General features: G+C 53.6%; 1 protein-coding gene across 1 annotated transcript in view; it reads left to right on the top strand.

The window, feature by feature from the left end:
• The first annotated feature begins 479 nt into the window (after nucleotides 1–479).
• FAT2 (FAT atypical cadherin 2) overlaps nucleotides 480–10,059 on the top strand; it is a 59,571-nt gene continuing 49,991 nt past the window's right edge. Inside the window, exon 1 of the mRNA XM_085591419.1 lies at nucleotides 480–796. The gene's annotated coding sequence lies outside the window, so the exon portion shown is untranslated. The remainder of the gene's footprint in view (nucleotides 797–10,059) is intronic.

The raw sequence follows: 10,059 nt of genomic DNA, 5'->3' as shown, positions 1-10,059 counted from the left end.
TGCCATCTCTCCTCGCTGCCTCCCTCTCTTCCCTCCTGCCTTTTCAGGACAGGACCACCTTCTCATCCTCTCCCTGCCTGTGCAGCACGGAGCACCCCGGGGCTTACTGGCGGCTGCCGAGGTTTCTGGGGGCTCCCCAACACAAACAACAACAACAACAACCTTCAAAGTGCCTCTCGCATGCAGCTGCTCCGAGGGCAGATGCAGGTTTCCCCCACCCCCTTCTACCCATCCCTCCTTAAAACACCCACCTGGCAAATAGTTAAAAACAATCTTTGAGTTTTTCAGGTGTGTTGGAGGGATTTACCTGAGATATTCCACCAGCCCACCACCCCCCCCCCCCCACCCCCCCGCAGTTGAAGCCCTGGATTTCATGGCAATGCTAGTTAATCTAACAGTAAAAAGCGCTGCAATTATTTGGCTCTAAGGCTTGGGTCCTTGCCCAGTTCTGACACAGGCACACATCCACACACACAACTCCGCTTCGGCAGCGAGGGAGCGGGCGATGCCTCTCCTCCTCCTCCTCCTCCCGCAGCCCGTCACGGAAGGGCTGGCGCTCCTGCGAGCGAGTTCCACCCCTCGCAACTTTCTCCCTCGCTGCTCCCGAGCGGTGCCGCCGGAGTTTCAGCCGGCAAAACCCCTTCTTGCAGGAGTTTCTCGGAGCCCTCTGCTCTGATTTGCAAGCACCATGGAGCCCCGGCGGGCAGCGAGGTGCTGCTGCTGCGGGAGAGGATTTCCAGCGCAAGGAGCAGAGAGACACTGAACTTCAGGAGAGGTCTCTCTCCTGTTGCAACAGGTAAGGCACGCTGCTCGCCGGTGTGGGGAGTTGCAATGACTCAGGGAGTAGTCTGTACAGCATGGATGGAGGAAGGCATGGAGGATGCAGAGATTTACTCGTGAAACTGCTTTTGCGTGTGAATAACTTTTGCTGGAAGTAGGCTTCACCTACAGAGAGGTTTGGGATGTAGAGCTCTTCATCTCTTCCTCCCTTCTGGCTTATGGAAGGAGGCAGAAAAAGCTTCATTCATATTTGGATCTGGCTTAGCTGGAAAGCTTCAGCAGGCTGCAGCCAGTGCAAGCAGGTGGGCTCCAGGTATCAAAGGCAAAAGCCACCCTGCAGAGCAAGGCAGGTGTGGAGGGAGTGAGCAGAGAAGCAATCCAGGTGTCTGAACAGGGCAGGATTTCTGCAGGGAGCAAGCTTGTGCTGGAGTAAATGGATGAGCTGTGGCAGGAGCAGTGATGGCGTCTGGCTGTAGGCTCAGCTGTTGGCCATGTACAACCCTACAAACCGGGGTGAGGTGGTACCGCTCCGAACTTTGTCCCCACGTGCCCCACTAAGCCACTTCCACTGTCACCTCCAACTGGGCTGTGCTTTGGGGATTCCCCAGTGCAGTCACAGCGCTGGTGTTCCCCTGCCCAGCTTCCCTGTACAGCCAGGTAAGAGCTCTCACCTGCCCTTGTGCCCCTCCACGACGGGCAGCAGAGCCCGGGAGCTGAAGCCCGAGGCACCGTTTGTGTGTCTGCACCTTCATTCGCTGTCAGATGCCTTGTGACGGGATGAAATCCCAGAGCGAGCCCAGTCCCACTTCAGGGCGTGCAGGAATTATTTCCTATCTACATGTGCAGCCCTGATAAAAGAGGTGAAAATACAGGCAGAGAGGCCTGGGCACCTGGAGCCGACAGCGCCCTTCCAAACTGCAGTTATCAGCTAATCAGCCTCCCGGGAAATTAAGGCGGACTCGGTGGAGCACAGCACTCCAGAGGGACAAAGATCAGCGGTCACGGGACTGGGGTTGCTTCAGAGAAAACCCTTAAAGAAAGCTCCTGCTCCTTTGCGCTGGTGGCTGCGGAGGGCTGAGAGTTTCCAGGTGGTGTGGAAATTCAGGCTCTGTGGTGGCAGGAGCTGGGCTGGCTCTGCTGGGCAGGCAGGGCTGTGGCCAACGGGCTCCTGCTCGCCCACGGTGCCCTGGATCCCGGCAGGGGGACATGGAAAGCTCAGTTCCCCTATTCCGGCACTCAGAGGGGCAAAGAGCAGGCAGGGGATGCATAGGGAGCTGCCGTGGCTCTCCGGGCTGTCAGCTAGAGAGACCCGGGAGGTTATCGGGGCTTTGGGAAAGCAAACAGTCTGTACTGGGCTCCTGGGCAGGGCTGGGCTCTCTCCGGATTCGGGACAGCAAAGTTTCCGGGCTTGGCATTGTGTACTTTTATCATCTCCTAATACACAGCACACCCCACTTTATCGGGAACGGTTCAGGGACATCCGCCTGTCTGCTGAGGGGTTGGGGTTCCTGAGGGTCTGGGCAGGGGAGAGGTCTCTAACCCAGCCAGGGGGGTCGGTCTCGGCTTCTCCCAGCGTGCTCTGTCCCATTCCCAAAATGAGCCCAGCTGCCCTGTCCGTGGAGGGGATCCGCGCGTCTCCCGAGCCTTTCCCTCGCACCACGAATGCATTTCAAATCCTAATGTTCCCAAACCAGTGCATCTCCCAGCCCTGCAAACAAACAAGCATCATTCATGTACGGAGGGAGAGTTCAAAGGAGGCACGATACCTGGAATCAAACATCTGTTAGGAACGAACGCATTTTGCATCCCGCTCTCCTGCCAAGTGCTCCAAGGCAAGTGCTGCAGGATCGTTCCAGCTACCTGCATGCTGCAGCAATGGCATTCCCTGCTCCCTGCACCTCGCTTTGTTTTTTGCCACATGTGGAGCATGCAAGTGCAGCTGCACCTCGAGCAGTTAGCAGTAGGCTTCCTCCTGTATCACGGAAAAACATAAGAGGATTAAATACCCCTCAGCCTTTTTAATTTTTTCAAACAGGGTTGGCAACATGGATGCTGCATTGTCTATTAACAAGCTGATCTGCTGAGCAAGCAATTTTTCCTTTAACCACACTTTTTCCTTGGCAATGAGGCTGTACTGCTTTATTAGCAAAGAAACTTTCTTCTCTAATTGTTGGAAGTAGGAGCTCCAGGGAGGGACAGGCTGCGAGGGCTGCTAGAAAGGTTTGTAGCTCAGGAACGGACAAGGAGCAGGGTTGAAACAAACCGAAGGACACACTTTCCTTTTCTCTAGAGACGGCATAATTAACCGTGGAACAAATTGCTACAGGATATTGCAGACACCAAAAGTTGTTTTTGGTTTCAGACAAGGTTTTGATCCATTTGGGATGGATGGTTCCAGTGAAGATTTTTAAATGCAATAGGCCAAGATCAGACAGGCACTTGCACTGATGCTGAAAAGTGGGAGAAGGAGCAGGTTACCCGTGCCTTCTTTTTTATGCTCCTCCACTAAGTATCAAAACTGGCCATTTTGGGCAAGAGAATAGAGAGGTAGCCAAGCAGGGCTATTTTGATGCTCTTCCATTGTGTGACTGTTTTTGAGTGGCTGGGTTGCACGTTGGATAGAAGCTGTGACTCAGGCAGCCCAGGAGACGTGGGTTATGCCATGAATAGATGCTCCATATGGCCCCGCTTGACAGGGACATTATGTGCCCAGCCTGCTTGTCACAGGTGCTCCAAGCAGTGTCCATGCACACCGTTGCTGGCTCCACAGAGGTGCTGCGATGGCAGGAGCTCTCAGAAGTATGGTTCCAGCAGAGTCTGGAGCAGGAGGGAGTGACCTGTGCTGGGAGCACAAGGAGAGCTGACAAGGACACACTGTGGCAATGAGACCAGCCTGGGCAAACTCGTCTGTCCCGGGGGTTAATCTTTCCACCGAGCTCTCCCCAGGGCACGGGCTGGCCTTGAGCAGCTTGTGCAGCACTTTGGACACGGCACAGGAGGTGGGCGGCTGCGGGCAGGTCTGGGAGCTGAAGGTTTTCTATCAGCTCGCAGGTAACCCTCTGCATTCGATAAATACCTGCTGCAGGGAATTTTTTGTGGCACGGCTGCTGGCGTGCTGGCCAGCCATCCTTTTGCGAGGGAGGATCGTGCCCTGATTGTCTCATTCATGTTTTGTCCTCTGTGTCCTTAGGCTGCCTCCAAAGGCAGGAGAGGGACGGGAAGGAGCAGTGCGAGGCGCAGATGGCAGCGGAGAGAGAGGGGCTGCAGGAGGAGCAGAGAGCTGCTCTCCGCGAACACCTTCGGGCAGCAGAAGGGAAAGACCAGCAGGGTGCTGGGCAGGGGAAGGAGAACATGGGATCGGTGCGGGGACAGGTCTGCAGGGTGAATGGGGATTGCCGGGGAGGAGCGCGGCGGGCAGGGCTGCGCTGCGGGGCGCACGGAGCCTGAGCAGCGCCTGTCCTGCCGGGGCTCCTCACCTGCAGCCAGCAGGGCAGGGGGTCCCTCACACAGCTCCCCATGCCAAGATGCTCCTGGGCTCCTTCCCGAAGAGTTTGAGCAATTTTAGTGCATGCTCCCCGCGGGGATTCGCAGGGCACTGGAGTGATGAGGGCAGTGGCCTCGTTAGCAACACCCAGGATGAGTTAAGGTGGCAGTGAGGACTCGCAGGGTCTGAGCCCATTCACACTGGGCAGAGCTGCTGCTCTCTCCAGGCTGGGGTGAGCTGAGCCCTGTTGGTGTCCAGGGCTCTGGTGGGAGTTGTGTGTGGGGACCTTGGCTCTCCCGGCTTTGCAGCACCTCAGTAAACAGCTGTTCTGCGAGCAGCACAATTCATGAAGCTTGATTGCCTGCGGCAGTCCCTCTTGTGTGGATTCTCTGATGTCTAATAATCGGGTTGGGCTCACATTAGAGCTTTTTCTTCCAGCTGGGAGTCCTAATTTGGATTTTTCTCCTCGGTCCTGCTGCTTTTCGCAAGCTTGTGCAAAGTTAACTCCTTTCAAGTCTTTGCCTATCTGGTTAAATTAGGCTGAAGCTGGCCAGTGGATCTGAAGGGTAGGAGGATTGGCAATGTGGTCTACACACCCGGTTCCCTCAGCAGTCTTCAGACAGGGGAGTGATTATCAGTGTAAGAAAACTTGCATCTCAAGCATGAGGAAAATGTGAAAGGCTGAGTACAAGTTTTGGCAGGAGAAAGCAATGAGAGAAGAGCCCAGGATCCCTTGTGGGCTCTCACAGATAATTTGCAGTGACCAAGGTATGGTGTCCTTGGTGCTAAAAGCTTCCATGGCAGCTGAATCACAGGGTGAGTGGTGCACAGTCCCAGCAGCAGCAGAGCTGGGGCACACTCGTGAGATACTGGCATGCTCCACGTGGCTCTTGTGCCAGCGTGCTTGGGCTGCTGCACTGTGGTGCCCAACCCCAGGGGCCCTCACACCGTGCCTGGTGAGCAGCTCCCACCAAAACTCCTTCCTACCCACACTGACTGCCCCTCCTGCAGCCCCCAGGGCTGTTTCTTGTCCCAGGCAGCAGGTACCCCATTCCCATGACAGACACCAGTGGGATGTGCTGTCTCCTGGCTGTCATAGCTGCTGTCTTTGTCCACTCCTCAACACCTCCACTGGTTATCTGTGCAGTGGCAGCTTTTGGGTCATAAGCAGGATTTACCCCCTTGCTCCCATAACTGGGGAGAGCAGAGGAAAGGGATTAGGAATCATGCATAAGGATGCTTCCCTCTTGGCACAAGGAAGTTCACTTCCCTCATGTCACACTTGCCCTGGGACAGGAGCCAGCAGCAAGGCAGTGGCACTGCCAGGTCCCCTCACCCCCCCCAGACCTCACTGAGGGCTCCATAGCACTGGAGCTGCTCAGGTAACTCTTGCTCTAGAATGATGCTGCAATGCCAAGACAGATCATTGACTTTCACAACTCTACAGAGTGTTCAAGCATGTTCAAGTTGTCCTGTGCCTAACAGATGAGCTTACAGCAATGGCACCTCATCTGGGTGACATGTTATCTGGGCCAGGCCTAGGTGTTGGCAGCAGGACAAAATCCAGCTGTCCCTGGGCTCCTCAGAGAGCAGATAGAAATGCACATTGCAGGTGGAAAGGCCTTTGGCTTCACGTACCAGGTGATGCTCTTGGACAGAGGATGGCTTGGAGGCAAAGACACACAGCACCTGCTGGCTGCAGGGAAGGGTCACACCTGGGCAGCAGAAGTAGCATTAGGGCACAGCCAAAGCCCCAAGGATGGGGGAGTGGGTGGGATGTCCCGGGGGAAGTGGGTGAGTGGCTGGCTGGAGGAAGCCACAATAAGATGTCATGGAGCAAGGTGCCTTTAGAGCCAGTCTGGCTCTGAGTATCCAGCCTGTGGAACCTGGCATGGTAGCAAAGGCATCCAGCTGTAAGGGGGAAGGAGGAGTTGGATATCAGAGTAACTAAATGCTTCCCAGCTGCCCTTCCCATGTGGAAAGCCATCCTGTCATCATCCATGTCTTGCACCTCTCAAGGAACAGCATCCCACCACTGTCAGCCCTGGATGGTGGTCCTGGCAGGACCCCTGCAGGTCTCCTGGCCATGGCAGACTAGGCCTGGGGAAGGCAGGGCTGCCTCAGAATGAAGCATTTTCACCAAGCCCTGCAGCAGTACAGAGAAATAGATTATCTCTGCTAGATCTCCCCCCAGCCTGGGGCCCAGACATCCCCACACAACTCCGTGTCCCACAGGCTTCCCCCAAACTCCTTCAAGGGAGTCCCTGTTCCACCACCACCCCATAGAGTGCCAGCCCAAGTTCCTTGGGGTACCACAACACCCCAGGTTAAAGCACCTGCCTGGTTCAGCTGGCAGGGGCTGGAAGGAACATCTGTAGTGCTTTAGCACTGTACCTGTTCTGCTCAGGGATGTGTGTGACCTGCCAAGCTGAGCAGGCCAAGGAAAGTCACTGCTCAGCATGAAACTCATTAACCCATGGCTTTCCATGGCTCTGCAGCTGAGAAGCCCTCAGCACAGCCCACCCCATCAGAACACAGCCCCTCTACCCCAGGAACAGAGCTCAGCCATGAAATGGTTGTGGCACAGGTCTGGCACTGCCACTCACTGCCCTGACAGCATTTCATGGGACACTCGGAGCAAGGACAGCCCTTGGTGGTAAAAGGCACAGGCACCAGGTTCTACATGATCAGCCACCTTGCTCCAGGCTGTCCAGCAACCTGGAGACAATTTCCAAAACTCCGTCCAAGCCATTCAGAGATTGGAAAGTCGAGATGGGGAAGGAACAGCCCAACTGTGCCTGGATGGAATCTGCAAGTCCAGCAAAAAGCTGCACCCACACTGACACAGCCCCCAAGCAGGCTGGTGCAAGCAGTTCTGCAAACATCAGCCCTACAGAACCATCCACAGGCGCTGGAAAACCCCGAGATACATTGAAGAAGGAAAGACTGTAACTTCAGGGGCTCCTTTCATTAGTTTTCTGGCTTTGTGTAGTACCTCCAGGACGTGTTTCTCCTGCTGCACTGCAAAACCAAGCAGAGACTGCACAACCAAAGGCAGGAGTAGGATCTCAGAGGATGGGATGGTTTTGTCTGGGGTTTTTTGTTGTTTTTTTTTTTTTTCAAAGTCCAGGAAGACAGATACCCATCTCCACAGAGAAGTCAAACCCCACTGGGTGACTGTGAGCAGCCATCAGGGAGCTCCCCAAATGGAAAAGGATCCAATTCCCACCAAAATCACTGTGGCAGAAGAGAGAGCAAGCATGAGCCAGGCAGCACAACCTCCCTGCAGGGTGAACACAGGCTATTTCAGCATTGGGAAGCAAAACATTTCACAGTGTCCACTTAACTCTGTGACTTTGCCACACTGAAAGCCCAGGGACTGCTTTCTGGTTGGTCCTATTTGGAAAGCAGCTGTAAGGATTTTGCCCCTCTGTAGCTGGACCCCTTCTGCTCCACTAAGCCAGGAGAGCAGTGTCCCATCTCCTGTTACCTTCCCAAAACCTTGTACTCACCATCTTACAGGATTGCTCCCTTTGCTGCTGTCTCTGTTTCACAATGGCCATTGAAATGCATCGTTAAACTAATTACTTGAACAGCCAGTCTCTTCTCCTTTCTCTGTTCTTGCAGCCTCTGACAAAGAAGTTGATGTGTTTGGGGGTGATTTTGCTTGGTCCTTATCCTGGGGAATAGGCTGTTCCTTGTATTGAGGGAAAAATGGAGAGAAAATGGAGAGAGGTCAGGGAAGAAAACAAGAGGAAGAAAGAGAACTTGGGATACATGCTGGCAAAAGAATAGTAAGGGAACAGTTGTCCTTATTTCCCAATGAAATTGATGATTTTTTCTTTAAGCTTCTGATCTCAAAACCTTGGGCCAAGCCCCCACCACAGCTCATGAGGGGAATGCTGCTCTGGGTGCACTCAGCACGCGCTTTGTTTTGTGTTTTGGGTTTTTATTGCTTTTAAATGCTCCTCTTGAAGGGAATCAAAAGGTGGGGCTGGGGCCACACCTGCTTCCTGGCAGGCTACAGCACTTTTCTGCGATATGGCCAACAAACACAGCAGCCCACACCTTGCAGGAGACCCCTGGGAGGGCCCCCAGAGAAGCCCCTGGCCAGCCTCTCACCCCAGCTGGCCAGAATAGCCTTTTCCTGCACCAATCCCCCCAGTCACCCATCTCCACGGTCTCCCCACGCACACCCTTTGAATCTCAGCGCTGTGTTTGTTCCCTCATTTCAAGCCGACAGATTTGGGCATGTCTTTGACAGAGGTTCACAATTTGGATGTTAAATTTAGACGCGCGCTCAGGCTCTGATTAGAGATACACCGACTGTGTACTGGCTTTGCTGGAGTTTGCATCTACAGGGCTGAGGGCGAAGCCCCCCGAGGCTCTCTGATCCTCGCCTGGTGATTAGGAAAGGAGGCTGAATCACCACATAATGATGCCCTGGTATTTCCCTCAGTCGGGAGCGTGCCCTGCCTTCCACACTCCATCCATCCCACCCTGGCTTCCTCCAGCACTGCCGTCTCCCCACGTGCAGCCAGCACCAGCAGGCCACGAAAGAGAGAAGTGGAGCACTCTCAGGAGCAGAAATAAATGGTTCCATGAGGTGAAGAGACCAGAGGCAAGTCAGGGTGTTCAAGTGCTTAAATGCTTGCAGCTGATCTGGCAGCCCTGAAATGTGTTTGGTCCTTGCCACAGGTCCCATGGATTGTGCACTAATTACTGTCAGCACAAGGACATGGGGTAGCGAAGCTTAGAAAAGTCAGAGGAATGCTTCTCTTAGTCTGGATGAAAATTCTGTTTGGTTTTGCCCAGTTTGCAGCTGGAGATCCTTGAAATTTGTGGCAAGGACCCCTGAGCTTGGCAGTGCTGCTCCTCCTTGGTAGCCACCTGCATTTGGGAATAAGGGCCAGTAAATTGACTTTTTTTGCTGGTTTCATGCTATGCACAGCTTTCAACCCATGGAACAAAAGTCGTAGAACACCCTCTCTTTTCTGCTGGTTCATTGCTGTCATCTTCCAGGGTCAGTCCCAGCAGAATTTTCTCTGGAGCTGAGCCAGTTCACCAGATTTCCCCTCTCTTCAGAGCACTGAAGAGAGTCCCCCATTTTTCTGTGAAGCTTCACCGTGGCCCTTGGAAATGTCCCAGTCCTACTTCTGGGTAGTTTTTCATTGTGACTGTGGCATAAATGATTCCAGAAGCAGAAAACAGATCAGGGACAGCACAATCATCTCTTTGGGGATCTATCACACTTCAAATTGCACAAAAACCATGCTGGAAAAAGAGAAACAAGACCCTCAGAGCATCATTGCTTCCCACTGCAGCTTACTAAAGGAGAAACTGCAGGCTGCAGGTCATAGGGGATGGGAAGTTGCTGTCAGGGGACACAGACTCTGTGTGACACTGTTCAACTGAGCATGGTTCTGACAGAAAGCGAAACTCTTGAAAGGTTGATGGTGATGTTGATGGTGGTGCCTCCTAGACAATTCTCCCCAAGTTTTGACTGTGTCTTTCAAAGTTTCAGATCATTTCCAGAGGAAACGAGGCTTCTGCCTCATGGCCCTGATGTGTAGTCACTCTCCATCCCTTATAATAACTGCTGAAGCCATTGATTGCTTTCAATCCAGCTTGTAATTGAGAGCAAAGCTCTAAGAAATATTGAGGTCACAACAGGTTTTGAAAAATAATTATCTGGACAGAGGAGTAAAACCCTGCTAATACAGAGGGGAAAAGCAGCAATGTTAAGTGAAGCCATTCTTAGATGTCAGGAAATATACAGGGAAGAGAGAGGTTAA

The sequence above is a fragment of the Lonchura striata genome, chromosome 13, assembly GCF_050655825.1.
Source record: "Lonchura striata isolate lonStrDom1 chromosome 13, ASM5065582v1, whole genome shotgun sequence".
Classification (NCBI taxonomy): domain Eukaryota; kingdom Metazoa; phylum Chordata; class Aves; order Passeriformes; family Estrildidae; genus Lonchura; species Lonchura striata.
The sequence above is the reverse complement of the archived record's forward strand: the minus strand, read 5'-3'. Positions and strand labels throughout refer to the sequence as shown.